Genomic DNA, 20,894 nt, shown 5'->3' on the forward strand with positions numbered 1-20,894 from the left:
TGGACAAGACAAAAAGAAACTGAGAGAGGAGGGGGAGACAGAGAGGGAGGGAGAGAGAAAGAGAGACACCTACAGACCTGCTTCACTACTTGTGAAGCATTCTCCCTGCAGGTGTGGAGCCTGGGGCTAGAAACAGGTTCCTTGCACAGGTCCTTGTGCTTAGTACTATGTGCACTTAACCAGGTGCTTCACCACTTGGCCACCTCTGATTTCTTTTTTCTTCCTTCCTCTTCCTTCCTTCCTTCCTTCTTTCCTTCTTTCTTTCCTTCCTTCCTTTCCTTCTTTCTTTCTCTTTTTCCTCAAGTAACACCCCAGATAAGAGTCAATGAAAAGTATCTAAAGACATATTAGGAATTCGATGATACTTTGAAATGAAGGAGTCTGAATAGAAAGGAAACAAGATTTTAAAAAAGAATTTTGAGAGCACGCCTGTCCGAATGATTTCAGTCTAGCTAAAGGAACGAGGCCTTGTAAAACCTTGGGGAACAACTCACAGCCCCGGTTCTTCATCTGTTCCATCAGCCCATCTGAAAACGACCCAATATGGACACTGATCATCAGGGTCTTCAAAGTTATTGACACTCATGCTTCTCTCCCCCCACCCCCCAAATACCCACACTTGGAACCCCTTTGGCGTCTTTGCATCTACAGAAAGCTTTTCTTGGCTGCAGTCCTGGCCCAGGGACTTTCACTGACTGCTGGTGGAAAAGAATCCTCTGCTATGGAAACTGGTAAACTCCACATATTTTGCATCTGAGAGTCCAAACTCCTGACGACTCCAAATGTAGTGTGAAATGGACAGAAATCACCCTGCTGTTGTGACATGTCTGAAATAGTGTCACCACCCTTCTCCCTCATGAGGACATTCACGTCATGGAAAGGGAAGAACAAACAAGTTAGGGTGTGTTGGTGAAAGTTGTCCCTCATCCCTCAATCCACACCTTCCACTGTGCCTTTTCTATAGTAAGAAAAAGAATTAAAAAGTTAGTCTCTTTACTGCACAAGAAGAGTCCATGGTTACCTAAAAGGAAAAGAGAAAGGAATTAATAAACATCAGTCCTGAAAGCCTATCTGGTGCTTAGAGACCAGCTCTGGCAAGTTTTGGTGTGGCACCACACTTGCAGAAGAGAGAATCTTGTGAAGATGAAAAAGCACCAATCTCCTACTACCCCAGTCAACACAGTCAGAATGGCAGTGTGCCCCTAGGCAAGGACAGTGATTTGGGGACGAGCGATAACTGAGTGGCTGTTCAACACAGAAATTATTTTCCTTTACATGTCTCTGGCTTGGTAGAGATATTAATGGAACTGAGAGCAGGTGCCGCTGTGGAAATAGTAGTGGGAAGGTCTGAGGAGACAGCATAATGGCTCTGCAAAAGACTTTCATGCCCGAGGCTCTAAGCTCCCAAGTTCAATCCTCAGCACCACCATAAAGCAGAGCTGAGCAGTGCACTGGTATTTCTGTATCTTTCTATCTGCATCTCTCTCATGAAAGTAAAATTAAATATATAAACATATTCTTAAAAAATTAGTGTTGGGGACCAGGTGGTGGAGCACTTGGTTGAGTGCACATGCTACAATCCACAAGGACCTGGGTTCAAGCTCCCAGCCCCCACCTGCAGGGGGAAGGCTTCGCAAGTGGTGAAGCAGTGCTACAGATGTCTCTCTCCCCACTCCCCTCTCAAATTCTCTCTTTTTTCTACATTTGTTTTATTTAATTTTTTAATTTCAGTAAATACAATAGTTTGTACATGTATAACATTTTTCAGTTTTCCACATAACAATACAACCCCAACTATGTCCTCTTCCATCGTGTTACCAGGACCTGACCTACCCCCCAACCCACCCCAGAATCGTTTTTTTATTTGCTTTTTTCCCTTTTGTTCCCTTGTTTTATAGTAGTTGTAGTAGTTATTATTGTTGTTGTTATTGATGTCGTCACTGTTGGATAGGACAGAGAGAAATGGAGAGAGGAGGGGAAGACAGAGAGGGGGATATAAAGATAGACACCTGCAGACCTGCTTCACGGCTTGTGAAGAGACTCCCCCGCAGGTGGGGAGCTGGGGGCTCGAACCGGGATCCTTACACAGGTCCTAGCGCTTTGCGCCATGAGCGCTTAACCTGCTGCGCTACGGTTCGACACCCCGCCACCCCATAGTCTTTTACTTTGGTGCAATACACCACCTCTCAACTTCTCTTATCTCTACTCAAATAAATTAAAAAATATATTTTTAAAATACTAGCGAGTATTTTGTCAAATAGCTGTCCTCGGTCTCTGGCGTCTATTGGCCTCTGGCATCCTGCAGAACCCACCTGTTCTCTGTACCCCTAAACCTCGAGTCCCTGCTCGTGAAAAAGTCTCCCCCCCACGTACACGCATGCACACACGACATCCGCAGCCGAGAGGCACCACCGGCTCGCGCCTTCCCACCCACGCACCCGATCCGCATTCATGTGTGTGCACGCGTGCGCGCGCGTGTGTGGCCCGCGTGTGAGCGCGCGCGGGGGCCTGCGGAGGCGGGCTCTGCGCGCGGGGGCCGGGCTCCGCGGAGAGTGGCAGCCCGACTTGCCTGGCTGCGAGGGGCCGGGCGCCGCAGTGCCGTAGTAGCGGGCAGCTGAGACAGGCCGTTTGGGGGCCACGGACACCAGAGCAGGCGGAAGCCCCCTGGGCTGCCCAGCCCCAGCCGGGCCCTGCAGGCGGTCGGCCCCTCCTTGTCCTCGGAGGGCAGCGCGGGCGGGAAGACGCCCAGGGCGCCGGCTCGGGTCCCCTTTTCCGCCTCTGGGCTCCTGTCGCCTCCCAAGTAAGGGAATAAGCCCCGCGGAGGGCGCGCTCTGGGAGCCGCGACCAAGTGTTGCATTCGGTGAGGTAAGAAGGCGGCGGGCGCGGTGGAGGGCTGGCGGGCTCCGCCAGGGGCGCGGGCTGCAGCAACTTGGAAAAAGGAGGGCAAAACGGGGGCTGGTCCCGTGGCCAGGAGCCGAGGCCACTGCGCCCTACTCCCACTGTGCCACCTGCCCTGAAGCCCCGGCAGGAGGCGTCCCGTCCCCACCCCACCCCTGCTCTGGGACCCGCACAGGTTGAAGCACCCGCACCCTCGGCGCTGGAAGACCTTCCAGCCTCAAAGGTGTGCAGGCGGGAAGCGGCCTGGCTCCCGGCAATTTGCTGGAGCAACTGGTCAGCTCGTTCCCCTTCTGGACTGCTCGGTCGCTGTGGGATTCATGCTCCAAGGTGCACCCGGGCAGCGAGGAGTCGGGACACTCCCCCCCCCAGGTCTGTCTCCGCCCTCCCCCCACCACCCACCTCAACCCGAAGTCCCTGGTTGTCCCACGGCGAGGGGGGTGGGCTGGTTTGCAGCACTTTTGAGGCGCTTCCCAAAGCCCGTGGGTTAGAGGGAGCTGAAGAGAGCACGGACACCATGACACAGACCGCCGGAGACAGCAGGGACGCTGGGGGGGGGGGGACAATCCGGAGCTGGTGACCCCTTTAGGCTTCCAGCGGCGAAGTGTGCGCGCCTATGTGTGCGCGCCTGTGTCTCGGGGCGCCCCTCCAGTATCACCTGTAGGCTGTGCACAAACTCCGCCCGTCCACCTCGTCCTGCACCATCTGAGTTTTTTTTTTCTCCCCCAGGGGCCGAGGGGACTGGAATTTGGGGAGGGGGCTGTAGAGTTTGAAAAAAGCCCTACAGGTGCTTCCGGTGCGCTGTCCCCATCCCCGCCATCACTGCGGTGGGAAGGACGGGACGATAGTGGGGGAGCCACCTCCTGGATGGGAGCAAACGGACTGCGGAATTGCAGGGGGGCAGGGAGGCACTGCCCCACCCCACCCCACCCCCACCACCCCCACCACCCCCCCATCTCTCTTCTAGAGGGTCTGCGGCAGCGCGCGCTGATTTGTGGCTGCGCCGCAGTGGCGCGCGAGTGCGCGAACCCCGGGCGCGGGAGGCCGCCCCTCCGGCTTTATTAGCATAGGGCGACCTCGCTGTCTGGAGGAGGGCTGGGCGCCATTCGTCTTTCTCTCCTTTCCCCGGCTTGGGTCTCCAGAGGTGGACCCGGAGGAGTCGCTAGTAAGGGATGGAGGTGGGGACACAGGACAGAAAACTGTCTCTTGGGGGGGGGGGGGCGACTTCGTTATGTCCATGCTTCAGATTCTCTGTGAAATGGAGACCACCACAGAGTCACTTGCTGGAGCACAGGACATTCTGGTTTCATTGAAGGACATTAGATCATAAGGGACAAATGACATCATGGTTTGCTCCCATGCATTGTACGTACAAACACACATGCACATGCATCTGCTTTTATAGTTTATGCCCCTCTCATTCCAGAGACACATCTTAAAGTAGGAAGGGACTACACTGTCGTGTGAAAAAGGGTTGTGTTTGCCAGAGGTTATGTTGTTAACATAGATTATACACATTATACAAAACTGCTGCAGCTAAGCTAACTGCTTTGTTATACTAATCACCTAAATTTTAAAAGAGGTGTTGTTATTGTCATCGTCGTCGTCGTATTTCTTCTGGTGGTGCTGGGAATTGAATCTGTGACTTCCAGCGTCTCAGGACTGAAAGTCAGTTTCTACCGGAGCTGCTAGTTCCTCAGCTGAACAGATTTGTTTGTTGAGAGGAGTCTAGAAATGGGGAGCTAGTAGATGAGTCTCACTTTACAATTTTGTCAGGCTTTGGTTCTGATCAAGCAAGACATGAGGAGACAAAGATAAACATCAGAGCATCTGGAATCTAGACTCAGAGATGGGAGAAACTACCAAGGGCAACTCTCTGTTCCAACCTGCTTCCTACTCCCCAACTCATCAGAATACTATCAGCAGGTGGAGGGGGATCCTGCCAACCCTGTTCCAAAAGTCCTGGCACTGAACGCCTGAGTCTCCTCCACTAGGGACAAATCTTCTCTCCCCTACTCATCCCTGGGTAGGGATGCTGGTCCCAACTCTTCTGCTGGAAGGGGAAGGGGGGAGGAAGATTATTATTTTGTTGTGTTAAATTTTGTTTCAGGGGCCTGATGGTGGTGTACCTGGTTGTGTGCATGTACACATTCGAGTGCAACTAGGATCTAGGTTCAAGCCCCGGACCCCTCCTGTAGGGGCTTCATAAGTGGTGTAGCAGTGTTGCAGGTCTCTCTCTCTCTCTCTTTCTTTCTCCCTTTCCGTCTTCCCCTTCCCTCTCGATTTCTCTCTGTCTCTATCCAAAGTAAATAAATTAATTAAATATTTAAAATTATTCAGACAGCTCACTTGGATACTGTGCTGCTTTGCCATGTGTGTGACTGCAGTTTGAGCCCAGCCCATTGAAGGAAGCTTCAGTGCTGTGGTCCCTCTCTCTCTCTCTCTCTGCCTCTCTCTTTCTGTCTCTACCTACAATTTTTGTAAAAATGTATTCTATTACATAATTATGATATACTCTTTTAGAATACAAGTAATTCATGCTCATTGCAGAAAATTTGGAAACTTGAAAGAAGTACAAGGAATGAAAATCCCCCCTATAATACCACCATCTAGATAACGTATTGTTTACATATTGACATTTCCTTTCCATTTATTTTATGCTTTAAGACCACCTAATCTATAGAGAGTCAGCATGTATTAGGCAGCTAATAAATATACTCTGCAGGTTGAGGTATTTTATATCCTCTGTCTTTGCATTCTCAGAAGTTGCTCGGAGTCACATGTTAATAGCAACCCCCTAAGTTAGGCACCTTTCCCTATTAACAGAACTGTGAAGTGAAGAAACCAGGACTCAAGTCCAGGCTATCTGACTTGACTCCTGGGTCTTTGCTTAGCCTCTGTAGCTATTGATTCTCTACATTTTTCTTAATTAGTAGAAAAATCCTTCGTGCAGGTCATTTTCATGGCTGCATATTATTAACTGCCCATCATTCAAGTTGTTTTCTGTCCTAAGCAGCTGTAACTAAGTGTACAGCATACCTGGGCAAAGTCTGCTGTATTTGGATAGATTCCCAGAAGTAGACTCAGTGGACTAAAGGGCTCCCTGCTGTGTGTGTGTGTGTGTGTGTGTGTGTGTGTGTGTGTGTGTGTGTAGATTGTTGAAAAATTTACAAAAACTGATGCTTGTATCCACCGGTCAAAGCAGCTGATCCCTGGGGACTGAAATAAACCAGGGCCGCACATGTCTAAGTCAGACCACATGAATAACCTCTGGTCTCACAAGAGAACTTAGATGTATCATCTTGCATTATGCACATAACTATAATTATGGAAGTCAGACTATAAAGTTGTGCCTGTTTTTATGTGAGCATCGGTTGCAGAATTATTTCACTAGATGTCACCTACTAACTTCGAACCACTGAAAAGATTGTGTAAAAAGATATAGAAAAGAGTAACATTCTATTTCCCCACACACAAATAATTCAATAGCCCACGCTCCTGTGATTGTGTCTTACTCACTCTCATAGTCAGATTGAGCTGGTTTATGCAGTCAATTACAGCCCTTTCCACAGTGTCAATAGAGCTCTTGGTTGACCTAAACATCAGAATTCCATAACCCAACCCACAATGGGAATTGATGTATCTCTTATTTAATGGAGTTCAGCTGCTCCCCATGAACCCCTGAAAAAAACAACGCACTCATCATTAATAAATACTAGTGAAACAATAAAAAAATAAGGATACTGTATGTGTCACCCCCCACAAATATCCTCAGGTGAAGAAGATATGGAATGTGGTAGCAGAAGAGAATTTGAACTAGGAAATACATAAAGACACAAAAGGAGTTTTTTTTTTTTAAGACAGAAAGAGAGAGAGAGAGAGTGAGAGAGAGAGAGGGAGGGAGGGAGAGAACAACATCAAACCTTCCTTCAATGAGATGAGGGCTGGGCTCAAACTTGGCTCACATAGATAGCAAAGCAGTGCACTGTCCAAATGAGTTATAGAGGAAAAGTTTTAAAGGAAGTATGCTTCAGGGGCCGGGCAGTGGCGCACCTGGGTGAGTTTACATATTACAATGTACAAGGACCCAGGTTCAAGCCCCCCAGCCCCTACCTGCAGGGTGAAAGCTCTGTCTCTCTCCCTCTCTATTACCCTCTTACCTCTTGGTTTCTAATTGTCTCTATCCAATAAATAAATAAAAATAATACCAAAACATTTTTTAAAAGGAAAAAAAGACAATAAATTCTGCTTCATAATTAGGGCCCTCATAGCCCTGGAATATAATCTGTTGTAAATAAAAGATTGAGTTCCCACTGTGGCATCTACTTACTCAAGATTTAGCAGGTCTTCTGGGAAGCCTTCCCTAACAGCTCACCTGGCGTGGAGACTGCCTGCCTGCACCTGTAGCAGTGATGCAGACACTTAGCTCACCACAGTCAAATGACTCATCTCTCTAAACTGTGAGCTCCCTCAGAGGCAAAGACCAGGACTCGTTCTTCATTGTACCCTCACCCCCCCCCCGCCCCCCAAGCACCTAAGATAGCATTTATACACAGTAAAAAAAAAAATGTGATACTTAACAAAGAATGTTCAAAGTACTGTTCTGCGTGTTTTTTTCTTTTTTTAATTTCTTTATTGGGGAGTTAATGCTTTACATTCAAAGTAAATACAGTAGTTTGTACATGCATAACATTTCCCGGTTTGCCATATAACAATACAACCCCCACTAGGTCCTCTGTCATCCTTTTAGAATCTGTATTCTCCCCACCCCCACCCCAGAGTCTTTTACTTTGGTGCAATACGCCAATTTGTTCTGAATATTTATGTGCATGTTTCTTTCATTTTTTCTTTGTCTTTTTTCCTTTTTTTATTCCTCCAAGGTTATCATTGTGGCTCAGTGCCTGCACTACTGCTCCTGTGGCTATTTTTTCAATTTTTTTTTTTTTTTTTGGACTAGACAGAGAGAAGTTGACAGTCAAGGGGAAGATAGAGAAGAGGAGAGAAAGACACCTGCAGACCAGCTTCACCGCCTGTGAAGCGACCCCCTGCCCCTGCAGACGGGGAACCTGGGGCTCGAACTGGGATCCTTGAGCGGGTCCTTGTGCTTTGTACTGTGTGCGCTTAACCCAGTGCGCTACCGCCCGGCCTCCCTTTCATTTATTCTTTATTCTGCACAGAACCTCTTTACAAGTAGAAATGGACTTGGAAAGTGTCTGGAGCTATGCTAATTCCACTTGACTATTTACAACTGCAGTTCATTAAAATTGAATTGAATTGAAATTTTAGTTTTGAGGAGTCAGGTGGCAGTACACCTAGTGAAGCATACACATTACAGTGCTCAAGGACCCAGGTTCTGGTCCCCACCTGCAGGGGGAAAGCTTCATGAGTGCTGAAGCAGGGCTGCAAATGTCTCTCTGTCTCTTCTCTCTCTCTCCCCCTTCCCTCTCAATTTCTCTCTGTCTCTATCCAATAATAAATAAATAAATAAATACTATTAAAATAAACAAGAAAATTTAGCTTCTCAGTCAGATTTCTATTGGTTAGTCTCACATGTGGTCTTTGGCATAAAGTTGGACCTGACCATACTGGCTAGATCTTAGGTGGGGGGTGCCAAGCTTGCTTCCCCCCTTGTCCCCGACAGCAGCACAGTGCTGGAGGCATGGTAGCGATAGCTATAGGAGGTATTCTGACCAGACCACTTCCCAAGCACCTACGGCATATGCTTTCTCTTACTTAATATTTCATATCCCTGAGAGCCTGTGTTGGCCCTTTTCTGACAGAAAAGGAAATGAAGTTTCAGGAATCTGAAGTAAGTAGTCACAAAACTAGTAGGAGATACTGAGTTTTAGCTTAGGGCCTTATTTCAAAGTCTGTTTTTTTCAAGACATTGTACTTTATTATTTTTTTAAATATATTTTAAAAAATATTTATTTATTCCCTTTTGTTGCCCTTGTTGTTTTATTGTTGTAGTTATTATTGTTGTCGTCGTTGCTGGATAGGACAGAGAGAAATGGAGAGAGGGGGAGAGAGAGATAGACACCTGCAGACCTGCTTCACTGCCTGTGAATCGAACCCCCTGCAGGTGGGGAGCCGGGGGCTTAAACCGGGATCCTTATACTGGTCCTTGTGCTTTGCGCCATCTGCGCTTAACCCATTGCACTACCACCCGATTCCCCATTTTTCTTTTTGTTTACCAGAGCACTGCTCAGCTCTGGTTTATGGTGGTGCAGGAGATTGAACCTGGGACTTTGGAGCCTCAGGCATGGGAGTCTGTTTGCATAACCATTATGCTATCTACCCCCTACTGATTCCCCATTTTTTAAAAATATTTATTTATTTATTATTGGATAGCGACAGAAATTGAGAGGGGAGGGAGAGACAGGGAGGAAGGGAGACAGAGAGGACACCTGCAGCCCTGCTTCACCATTTATGAAACTCTCTCCCTGAAGGTGGGGACCAGGGGCTTGAACCTGGGTCCTCTAGCACTGTAAAGTGTGCACTCGACCAGGTGTGCCACCGCCTGGCCCCCTAGACAGCTGTACTTTATTGTCTTCATAAATACCCTGTATGGTTAAATAGATATGAATGACACTCATGTTGCTTTCTTAAGAAGCCAGAGAAAGGGTACTTTTGAAGGCTTCCCAACAGATACAACTGGTATAATTTGTGAATGTTAGTGGCATTTCAGGAATGCAGAATTTTGCTTGGGGACTCGAATGACCTTGTCCCTTTTAGAGTGCAGGAGGTTCGAAAAGAGGAACCCACCCATAGAACAGGGCCGCCACCTCCCATTGCCCACTGACCCAGCTTCTCCTTTGGGAAGCCCACCGCCAGCACTCAAGAGGAACACCAACTTCGCCGGGCTCCCCCCGCTTACTAACAGCATCCACTGTTCCCGTCCTGCCCTGTGGATCATCACCTCTAGTGTCCTCATTAACGGCATCACTCTTGTCCCAGTTTTCTCTACCTTTTTTTTCATTCCTAATGAACAAAGTACAGAATTCTAAGGGAGATCTAATCAGTGCCAAGTCGAGTGATATTACTACTTTTGTCACTCTACACTGTCTATTTCAGTTAAAACTCTGTGAGGTCAAATTATGAATCCTAGTCATAGCTCTTGAATTAATATCAATAAAAAGAACTCAATTTTATTTTAAATTTGCCCTTGATCTATGTTGCCTGTTCACACTACCCCTTCTACCTCATACCTGTACAGATGCTACCTGAGACCCAAGTACCTAACCTTTGCATTTATTACTAACTGTATCTCCTTTAGTTCAGTCCATCATAGCAGCTGGCCTAGATATTCTGGTTTTGAGTCTTTTGTCCAGTATATTTATTGTTCCTTCCAGCTGGCTTTAGGCCATCCCCTGATGAATATAACCTCTTGAACTAAGTGATTTTTATTTAATTATTTTATTTTCTTTCTATTTTATTAGATAGAACAGAGAGAACTTGTGAGGGCAGGGAAGATAAAAGAGGGAGAGAAAAAGATAGATACCTACAGACCTGCTTCACTGCTTGTGAAGCTTTCCTTCTGCAGGTGGGGAGTGAGGGCCTCAAACCCAGGTCCTTGCACTTGGTAATGTGCGTAACTGCCTGGCTCTTCAACTAAATGATTAAAAAATAGTAGACATTTTAGACTTCTGAGATATTTCATATATGCTTCAAAAGATAGATATTATTTTAATAGGTGAACAACAAAGGGCCGGGCAGTGGCGCATCTGGTTGAGCGCACATGTTACAGTGCACAAGGAACCAGGTTCAAGCCCCCAGTCCCCACCTGCAGGGTGGAAGCTTTGCAAGTGGAAGCAGTGTTGTGGGTGTCTCTCTGCCTCTCTCCTTCTCTATCATCTCCTTCCCTCTTGATGTCTGGATGTCTCATCCACTAAGTAGGTAAATATATTTTTTAAAAAATATAAGTAAAAAACACATGTTAAAGTAAAATTACTCAACTAATACTATCTCCTACTACTCATTCCATATTTTCATGTATTTTTTAAAAGATTATCAGAGAAATCTTATCAAAATTGTTGATAAACTTCCGATAGTCTTTGTTCCGGTTGTCTCCCTCATCAGTCTGTTGTTAACTTCTTAGTTTGACATAAACTACTTGCATTTAGCCTGTCTTGATTCTAGACATCCTGACCTCAGTCCTCAAAGCTTCATCCTATTGCAGAATGGTTTCTAGAACGTGCGTGTCTTTGCCATGAAGTGATAGTGGTGGTGATGGTGATGGCAATGGTAGTGGTAGTTGGAGCTGATGTTCTCGGTGATGGTGATAGTGACTGATGGTTATCATAGTGGTTGGAAATAATGGGGTCAACAATAGTGGTGATTATAATGGAGGTGGTAGTGAGAGTTATATCTACAGTGGGGAATGCTGGTGGTAGTTTTCTAATTCTGTGATTCTGAACAGATTAAATAGATTCAAGAGTGTCATCTAGTGATCTCAATTGCCTGCTGCCTTAGCACCTTGGGTATTACTCAATTAGGTCAAAAGACCTATGTTAATTTAAGTCAGATATAGCAATCTCTAGCATCATAGAAAATGAACTCAGAGAAGGAGCTGACAGAGCATTTGGTCCCAGGCCTTCATTTTAAAATGTGAACTCCTCTATCTAAATAGGAAGTGCCCTGCTTGGGATCTTGCAGTGTGGACAGGAACCAGGGCCTCATACTGTGCCCTGGGGCATGACCCCTTTTTATCTTCATGTCTGGCAGAGCAGAGGCGTTGCTTACTCTAGAAATGTTCACTTTCCTCTTAGAATCGCTTTCTCAAGTTATCAATGCCTTGGTGAAAATTAAGTCTTCTTTTCTGGCATCATGATATAAAGGGGAAAAGGAGGAGGGCTTAAGAGCTCTCATTTTCTAAATGGAAATGAAGTCAAAAGGTCTCTCAGGCAGGACAGAGCCACCAAGATAAAAAAAAAAAAAAGTTCAAGTAAGAGAAGACTTTAAAAAAAGGGGGGGGGAGTCGGGTGGTAGCTCTGTGGGTTAAGCACATGTGGCGTGAAGTGTAAGGACAGACACAAGGATCTCGGATCTCGGTTCGAGCCCCTGGCTCCCCACCTGTGGGGGGGGGTCGTTTCACAGGCGGTGAAGCAGGTCAGGTGTCTATCTTTCTCTCCCCCCTCTGTCTTGCCCTCCTCTCTCGAGTGCGCTCTGTCCTATCCAACGACAGCAACAGCAACAACAATAATAATAACCACAACAATGATAAAACAACCAGGGCAACAAAAGGGGGAGAAAATGGTCTCCAGGAGCAGTGGATTTGTGGTGCAGGCAGCGAGCCCCGGCAATAACCCTGGAGGCAAAAAAAAAAAAAAAGGAATCCCATTAATAAGCACTATCCTTTCATGTTTAACATACTTAGCAGTAACAATGTCTTCATATCTATGGTCTCTGTTGATTCCGATCACAAGTATGAGATAGGTAACATGATGCCACTCACTGACCTTTCTTTCTCTCTTTTTAAATTAAAACAATTTTAATTTGTGGTCTAATTGTGATTTACAAGGTCATAAAGTAATAAGAGCACAGATCCACACTACTCCCACCACCAGAGTTCTGTGCCCCCTCTGATGATAACCATCATTGTTATCCTAAGATCTTAGAGATAAATTGACTACTATTTCTTTTTCAAGTTCATGTGTTTCAGTTCTCTAGAATCCATATCGGAGTGGAACTATCCAGTACTTGTTTTTCACTTCCTTATTTACTTCACTAAACATAATCACCTCCCATTCCATCCATCTTGCTCCAAAGGACACAATATTTTAATCTTATTTCCTGAGATGATTTCACTGTGGGATCTGTATCATCTGTGGGATCTAGAAGAATCTTCTACAACAAGAAAAGGGGAACGAAAAAAAAAAAACTGCCACAGCAGCTGGCAGATTCCAGGTCTGCTTACTGGTTAACTTTCTTTGTCATATCTGTTTGGTTTGTTCTCCTCACCTAAGGCATGAATAGTGTCATCTGGGTAGGAACTGAATTATATTTTCCTCATGGTTGATCTTATGACAGATTTCCAAGAAGTCAGAGGTCTTCAGCTTTAGATGCTGAAATTATTGAAATGTTCTGGATCCAAATGTTTTCACTTTCCCAGCTCCCTCAGTGCCCCCATTTTTTTTATTGATTTAATAGTGATTGACAAGACCATAGGATAAGAGGGGTACAATTCCACACAATTCCCACTACCAGAGTTCCATACCCATCCCCTCCATTGGAAGCTTTCCTATTCTTTATCCCTCTGGGAGCATGGACCCAGGATCATTATGGGATGCAGAAGGTGGAAGGTCTGGCTTCTGTAATTGCTTCCCCGCTGAACATGGGTGTTGACAAGTCAAGCCATACCCCCAGCCTGTTTCTGTCTTTCCCTAGTGGGACAGGGCTCTGGAGTTGTAGGGTTTCAGGGTACATTGGTGAGGTTATTTGCCCAGGGAAGTCAGGTTGGTGTCATGGTTGCATCTACAACTTGGTGGCTGAAAAGCAGTAAGATAAAAAGCTGGACAAAGGGAGTCGGGCTGTAGCGCAGCGGGTTAAGCGCAGGTGGCGCAAAGCACAAGGACCGGCATAAGGATCCTGGTTCAAACCCCGGCTCCCCACCTGCAGGGGAGTCGCTTCACAGACGGTGAAGCAGGTCTGCAGGTGTCTATCTTTCTCTCCTCCTCTCTGTCTTCCCCTCCTCTCTCCATTTCTCTCTGTCCTATCCAACAACAACAACAACAATAATAATAACTACAACAATAAAACAACAAGGGCAACAAAAGGGAATAAATATATAAATAAATAAATAAAAATAAAATTAATTTAAAAAACTAAAAAAAAAAAAAGCTGGACAAAGTGTTTAGTAATCAGGAACCTAAAGGCAAGAATATAGCAGATGAGATGTGGGGCTCTCCATGTTGGACAAAGCTTGTAGGTCTATTTTAGGTATATTCCAAGGGCCCATGACTTTACTAATTTTTGCCTGAGCCTGACAGCTAACATGCAGGTGGGTTAAAGGTATTGTCTGGGGAGATGGTGTAAGAGTTGGAAATAGGACTAGAAAGCTGGATCAGGGCAGAGAGTAGCTCCCAAATATGGGAAAAGTGTATACATATTGTTAACAGTGCCCCCATTTTTTTTTTTTTAGTTAAAGTGAAAGAAATGGAAGAGCTTGGATAGGGGAGATAGCATAATGGTGATGCATTCATTTCATGCCTGAGGCTTCAAAATCCCAGATTCAACCTCTCATACCACCATAAGCTAGAGCTGAGCAGTGCTCTGGTCTTTATCTCTTGTCTCATTAAAATAAATTTTAAAAAAAATTAAGAAAGAAAACCGCCTCCATCTCACAGAGAACCAGCGTGTTCCTTTCAGAATCCTTGAAAGCCATTTTCATCTAGTCCCCATTTCTGAGGCCTGGTCAGCAGTGATGCCTTCGACCTGCAGAACTGGACTCCTGGACACTCAGTGTGGAAATTAGTCTCCTCACCTTTCTCATGTCAGGATGCTCCATAGGATTTGGCTGGTCACAAAGTGATCTTTCCCAAATGAGAAAGCCAACAGTAATTATGTTCCTGTAACTAGAAAAATGCTGCTCTTCCCAAACACCCTTAATGTTACCAATCTCTAAATTATGCAAATCATGGTATGACTGTGGCTTGAGATCCTCCCCCCCAACTCCAAACCAGTCCAGTTCTTGCTCACATCTTAAAAACAAACAAACAAACAAACAAAAAACTTCAGGACACAAAAATCCATCAGTGAAATGAACCAAAACAAACAGTAAGTACAACCCTGAAGGCCAGAAGGAGAAAGAGTCTCTGTAAAGAGGCCCTGAGACCCTGGGGGTTTATGGGTTTTCCTCTCCCGAGTCCCGCCCTGCTTGCTCGTGCCTAGTGGATTCACATATGTGCTGACTGGGTTGTGGTGACTCATCAGCTCAGCTCAGGTGATGCTGAACAGACACCTCTAGCAGCTTGAGACAGGCCACGTCTCTTGGGTGACTCTCAGGTCAGCTGCATCCTCACCATCTTAGCTTGTGTCCTTCATGCTGCCACAGGGTCCCCTACATCGGGACACTGCTGTCTTCCCCAATGCCGACTGTAATGATGGCAAGATAGTTCAGTGATTCGCTCAACATTTGACTGAGAGGAATATATACCCTGTGTTTGGCATAGAACCAGTTTCTGGGGATAAGACCAGCTGGATTTCCAGAAACTGTGTGGAACGAACATCCCACAAGATTTCCTTTAGATGAGAATCAGAGAAGTCACCTGCCCAGCCTAGAAAGCTATTAGACCCAGGAAGTCAGGCAGCACTCTCTGAAATAGATGAACTAAAAGCTGAAACTTAAAGTGTGAGTAGACACTGAGCAAAGAAATGAGGATGGGGGGCATTGGGCGGTAGCGCAGTGAGTTAAGCACACATGAGGCAGAGTGCAGGGACCGGTGTAAGGATGCCAGTTCGAGCCCCCTGCTCCCCACCTGCAAGGGAGTTGCTTCACAGGCGGTGAAGCAGGTCTGCAGGTGCTTATCTTTCTCTCCCCCTCTCTGTCTTCTCCTCCTCTCTCTATTTCTCTCTGTCCTATCCAACAACAAACGACATCATCAACAACAATAATAACCACAACAAGGCTACAACAACAAGGGCAACAAAAGGGGGAAAATGGCCTCCAGGAGCAGTGGATTCATGGTGCGGGCACCGAGCCCGTGGAGGCAAAAAAGAAATGAGGGTGAGTAGCCATCCAACCAGGCAGAGGGAGCAGCGTGAGCAGAGGCTCAGAGGCTGTTCTTGTCTGCAGTGAGGGGATGGACAGTGAGCCTGGAGATTGGGCAGAGTCTTCTTCTGTCATGTTCAAGGGTATAGATATTTTTTCATAGGGTGGGTGAGGAGAGCTCTGAAATTTTTAAGTGGGAACTAATAATGACAGGCTTTAAAATTAGAGCAATCTCACTAGCTGCAGCATCCGGAGGGAGGAAACAGGAAGTGGTCCATTGAGAGGTTCTTGTGGAAATTTTGTTAATAGGAGCACAAAATGAGGTAGTGCAGAAGAAAGGAGGGACATACTTAGAAAGAACTGGTAATGAGGTGGATATCAGGCCTGGGAAGGGGCAGAGGAACCAAGGGTTATTGTCAAGCTTCTGCTGAGGACTCTTGAAAGAGTAGCGTTTCTCTGGACTCAATGAGGCAAGGGACCGGAGCAAGAGCAGGATTAAATGAGTTCATTTAGGGGACTGGGCAGTGGAGCAGCGGGTTAAAGGCACATAATATATTACCATGCACAAAGACCCAGGTTCGAGTCCCCACTCCCCACCTACAGGGGGGATGCTTCACAAATGGTGAAGCAGGTCTGCGGGTGTCTATCTTTCTCCCTCTCTGTCTCCCCCTCACCTCTCAATTTCTCTCTGTCCTATCCAATAAAATAGAGAGAGAGAGAGAGAGAGAGAGAGAGAGAGAGAGAAAGAAAGAAAGAAAGAAAGAAAGAAAGAAAGAAAGAGGAGTCTGGTGGTAGCACAGCAGGTTAAGCACATGTGGCACAAAGCGCAAAGACCAGCACAAGAATCCGGGTTCGAACCCCGGCTCCCCACCTGCAGGGGAGTCGCTTCACAGGTGGTGAAGCAGGTCTGCAGGTGTCTATCTTTCTCTCCCCCTCTCTGTCTTCCCCTCCTCTCTCCATTTCTCTCTGTCCTATCCAGTAACAACGACATCAACAACAGTAACTACAAAAATAAAACACGGACAACAAAAGGAACAAATAAATATTTTTTAAAAAGAAATAAAATTTAAAAAGAAAGAAGGTAGAGGAGGGGAGGAGGAGGAGAAAGGAAGGAAAGAAGGAAGGAATAATAGGTGGGAATGGTGGCTTCATAGTTCTGGCATTGAGCCCCATCGATAACCCTGATGGCAATTAAAAAAAAAAAAGTTCAGTTCAGGGCATTCTAAATTTGAGCTGCCAGTGAGAAACGCAGATGGCAATGTGAGTGGGGTCACAAGCTAGGTGGTGGAGGCCACTATAGGGAGTCATCAGTGTAAGTGAGGTTGAAACCCAAGAGCTGATAGGATGAGGAGAAATGGTCCACTTCCACTTATCTTGATGCATGTTATCACCAGTAACTAAAAGATCCATGTGTAGGAGGCCCATGCCTCTTTAATAAGGGAGGGAACTTCTCACAGAATTGAGAGTCTGGGTTTCCCAGCTAAGCTGGGCCAGTGCCCACCTGCTGACTCAGCTATGATGTCCGCTTCAGCCAGGTGGAAGGTCATGCCTGTGAAGAACGGCTTGAGCTTTAGATATTTGTGAAGGTGTACATTCTCTTTAGATCAGCGGTTCTCAGCTCTGCTTAATTGTTGAAATTACCGGGGGAGCTTTGCAAACTTAACAGTTGTGGGTGCCATTGCCAGAGATGTTTAAAATTTGATTGTTTGGGGGTCAGGGTCTGAACCTGAATATTTTTATTTATAAAATATTTTTATTTTATTTATCTTAAATACATATATCATCGAGAGACAAAGAGAGAGACAGGGAAAGAGAGAGAGAGTGAGAAGAGACTTCAAAACCAGAACACCGCTCGTCTCTGGCGTATGGTGGTGCTGAGGATGGAGCCTGGAACCTCAGAGTCTTAGGCTTGAAAGGCTTCCATAACCATTATGTTGTTTCCCCAGCCCTGCTGAAGGATTTTTAAAAGGTCCCCTAGCAACAAAGTGTGCAACTGAATTAAGAACCATTGCTTAGTCAGTCCAGAGTGCCCCCGGAAGTTCCTCAAAATACAGGGTTTTTAATTCCCAAGCATCTCTGGCAAATTTCCTGTGAGTGCATTGCAGTTTCTCCAGAAACCACTGGAAAGTATCAGAACTGAAGCCAGTTACTTACTCGCATTTTTACATCCAACACTTACTCGCATTTTTACACTTACTCGCATTTTTACATCCAACACATTGCTCCCTCAAGCCTACAGGGCTCATGAAAAACCTTGCCAGATACCCTTTGCATACAGACACTCGGGTACTCCATCTCTCTGAGTTAGACGACTAATCTACCTGTCAAAAGGAGGCAAGACTCACCTGCTGTGACTTCTGGATGAGTCTAGGTTAGTTTCAAAGGATCATTACATTCTTTTCTGCATGCTCACAGAGCAGCATTCAGCCCAGTGTATCTTGAGTTTTCACTTACATTAGAATTGCCCACAGACTCTTCCTTTCGATTCTGATTCAGAGGTAACAGGATAGGAACCCAGAATAAGAATTTTTAACCAGGATTCAGAGTGTAAGTAGCATTCTGCCTGCAAGAAACATGTCCTTAAAAATGGGAAAGAGGGTGGGAGAGAGAGAGAGAGAGAGAGAGAGGTTGAGGCTGAGGCTGAGACTCAGACTCAGACTCAGACTCAGACTGGTTCATATGAGACAGTGAGAAAGAAAGAGCAAGATAGGCCAGAGCACCACTTTGGTACATGTAGTGCAGAGGTAGAAGTAGGAACCTTGGATGCGTATGGTAATTAAAAAGAAAAAATTGCAGCAGATTTGCTGGGGGCAGGGGGCGGGGGTTAGCAAATGGCAGTTTTACAGCTCAGGTTTATTTAGATACCTAAGAACCACGGTGGCAAAATAAGCACAAAGAGGGAAAGATCAGCTTGCCATGGAGTGGTCCATAGTCCTTAAGCATTGTTTACCAATGTTCAGTGTCAAAGTGTGCAGCTCTGGGAAATAAAACAGCAGCATTTGTCTGGGTAGAAGACAGAGATGCCCAGGTGAAGGACAAGCAGGAAGAGTGCGATTTCTACCACATTTCCTCCATACGCTTTAAATAATTTCCTGTACCCATGATTCCTGGTGAGTTTGTATATGTCAGTCCTATGCTCTTGACTTGATGTCAGGCTGATGTCAGCTGTATGCTAATGACACGTCATGTCCCACAATCCATGTTGCTCATTATAAATAAGAACAAGGTTCCCAACAGCCATGCAAGTCCAGTGTCTGCCAGTTGAGCATATCCCTCACCTTTCCTGATTTCAACTCAAAATAGTTATATTGGGTACTGGGGAAAAAATTAAAATGAAAATATATGTTGGTATACATTTTAAAAAATAGTATTCGACTCTTTAAAAAGCATGTGTCAGATATTTGTAATGCTAAACTTCAAAAGGAAATTGATGACTGGCTACAGAATTTTGAATTAATAAAATTGGGACCCAGAACTGTATTCAATGAGGTGTTAGGCAAAATGAAAGATTTTTTTCATAGACCAGGTGATGGAACACTGGTTGAATACACATGTTACTTTGTTTAAGGTCCTGGGTTCAAGTCCCTGGTCCCCTCCTACAGGGGGGAAGTCACTGTGAAGCAGGGCAATAGGTCTCTCCATCTCTCTCTCTCTCTCTCTCTCTCTCTCTCCCTCCTTTCCACTCCCTCCTCTTCTGCCCCAATCCTTCTCTCTTTCTCCTTTCCCTCCCCTCCTACCCCCTCCCCTTCTCTCCCCTCTCAATTTCTCTCTGTCCTACCAAGTTTTTTTAAAAAGGAACAAATGGCTGTAGGGAACAGTAGATTCATCATGTGGGCATTAAGCCCCATTGGTAACTCTGGTGGCAAAAAAAAAAAAAAAAGGAAAGATAATCTCAAACTAAAAAAGTGCCTATGAATCAGATCACTAAAATCCTTTGCTGATTAAAAAAAAAAATACTTAAAATATATGATCAATAAAAAAAACTAATGGGGGGGGCAGGTGGTGGCACACCTGGTTAAGTGCTCACATTACAATATGCAAGGACCCAGGTTCGAGCCCCCGGTCCCCACCTGCAAGAGGAAAGCTTTGCGAGTAATAACGTAGCGCTGCAGGTGTCGCTCTGTCTCTCTTCCTCTCTATCACCCTCTTGATTTCTGGCTGTCCCTATCCAATAAATAAAGATAGTAATAAAAAGAAGAAGAAGAAAACTAATGGGGGCAGGTGGTGGTGCACCTGATTAAGGGCACACATTTCCCACCTGCAGGGGGGAAGCTTCACAAGTGGTAAAGCAGGCCTGCAGGTGTCTCTCTTTCTCTTTCTCTCTCTCTGTTTACCCCTCCCCTCTCAATTTCTCTCTGTCTCTATCCAATAATAAATAAAAAGATTTTTAAAAGAGAGAAAATTAATGAATATTAAAAATTAGAGTGGAGAATATATAATATGAAACATAAGTGAAAAATAAAGCCAACCAAACATTGATTTAGCATTCAAATGCTGTTAATGTGGTCATGAAACAGTGCAATGACCAGAAACCATTATTTAAAAAAATATATTATTTATTTATTTAATGAGAGAGGTAGAGAGAGAAAGATAGAGAGAGAGAGAGAGAGAGAGAGAGAGAGAGAGAGAGAGGGAGAGAGACCAGAGCACTGCTCAACTCTAGTTGATGGTGGTGCTGGGTATTGAACCTGGGACCTCAGAGCCACAGGCATAGACGTCTTTTGTATAACCATTATGCTATCTCCCCAGCCCTAGAAAACATTATTTTATTTTAAAAAATGCATGAGAGGGGACCAAGAGTTTGCTCTCTAAGAAGAGCATATATGTTACCCTGCAGGAGGCCCTGGGTTCAAGCCCCGGCCACCACATGGGAATAGTTGCAAGAAGGAAGCTTCAGGAACAGTGGAACAGTACTGTGGTGTCACTCCTTTCTTTCTCACACACTCTGTATATCCCTACCCTCTTTGTCTCTCACCCGTTACCTAAAAAAAATTTTTTTAATTAAAATAAAAAACCCACTAGGAGGAATTGTGCTGGTGTGGAGCCCCAATGATATCATGATGGAAAACAAATAAAATGATAAGGAAGAAATTTAATAATAATCTGAGTCTTAAAATTGCAAATTACTATAGAAGAAACCCCTTGTAGCATAAATTTCTCATTATATACAATGGGAGGCTGAATATAAAACACTTTAAGAGAGAGGATAGATGAATACAGAACTAGAAATGCCATGTCTTACTTCAAAATTAGGAGGGAGATTTTTTTTTTGTTATAGCCAAGATTAAAA

General features: G+C 45.3%; 1 protein-coding gene across 4 annotated transcripts in view; it reads left to right on the forward strand.

Moving 5' to 3' along the window:
• Nucleotides 1–2,516: 2,516 nt before the first annotated feature.
• DGKG (diacylglycerol kinase gamma) overlaps nt 2,517–20,894 on the forward strand; it is a 273,168-nt gene continuing 254,790 nt past the window's right edge. For 2 of the 4 annotated variants that reach the window (XM_007519772.3, XM_060198558.1), the window contains exon 1: nt 2,517–2,865. The gene's annotated coding sequence lies outside the window, so the exon portion shown is untranslated. The remainder of the gene's footprint in view (nt 2,866–20,894) is intronic. The other 2 variants (XM_007519774.3, XM_060198557.1) reach the window with 1 other exon arrangement.

Source organism: Erinaceus europaeus, chromosome 9 (genome assembly GCF_950295315.1).
Source record: "Erinaceus europaeus chromosome 9, mEriEur2.1, whole genome shotgun sequence".
Taxonomy (NCBI): Eukaryota; Metazoa; Chordata; class Mammalia; order Eulipotyphla; family Erinaceidae; genus Erinaceus; species Erinaceus europaeus.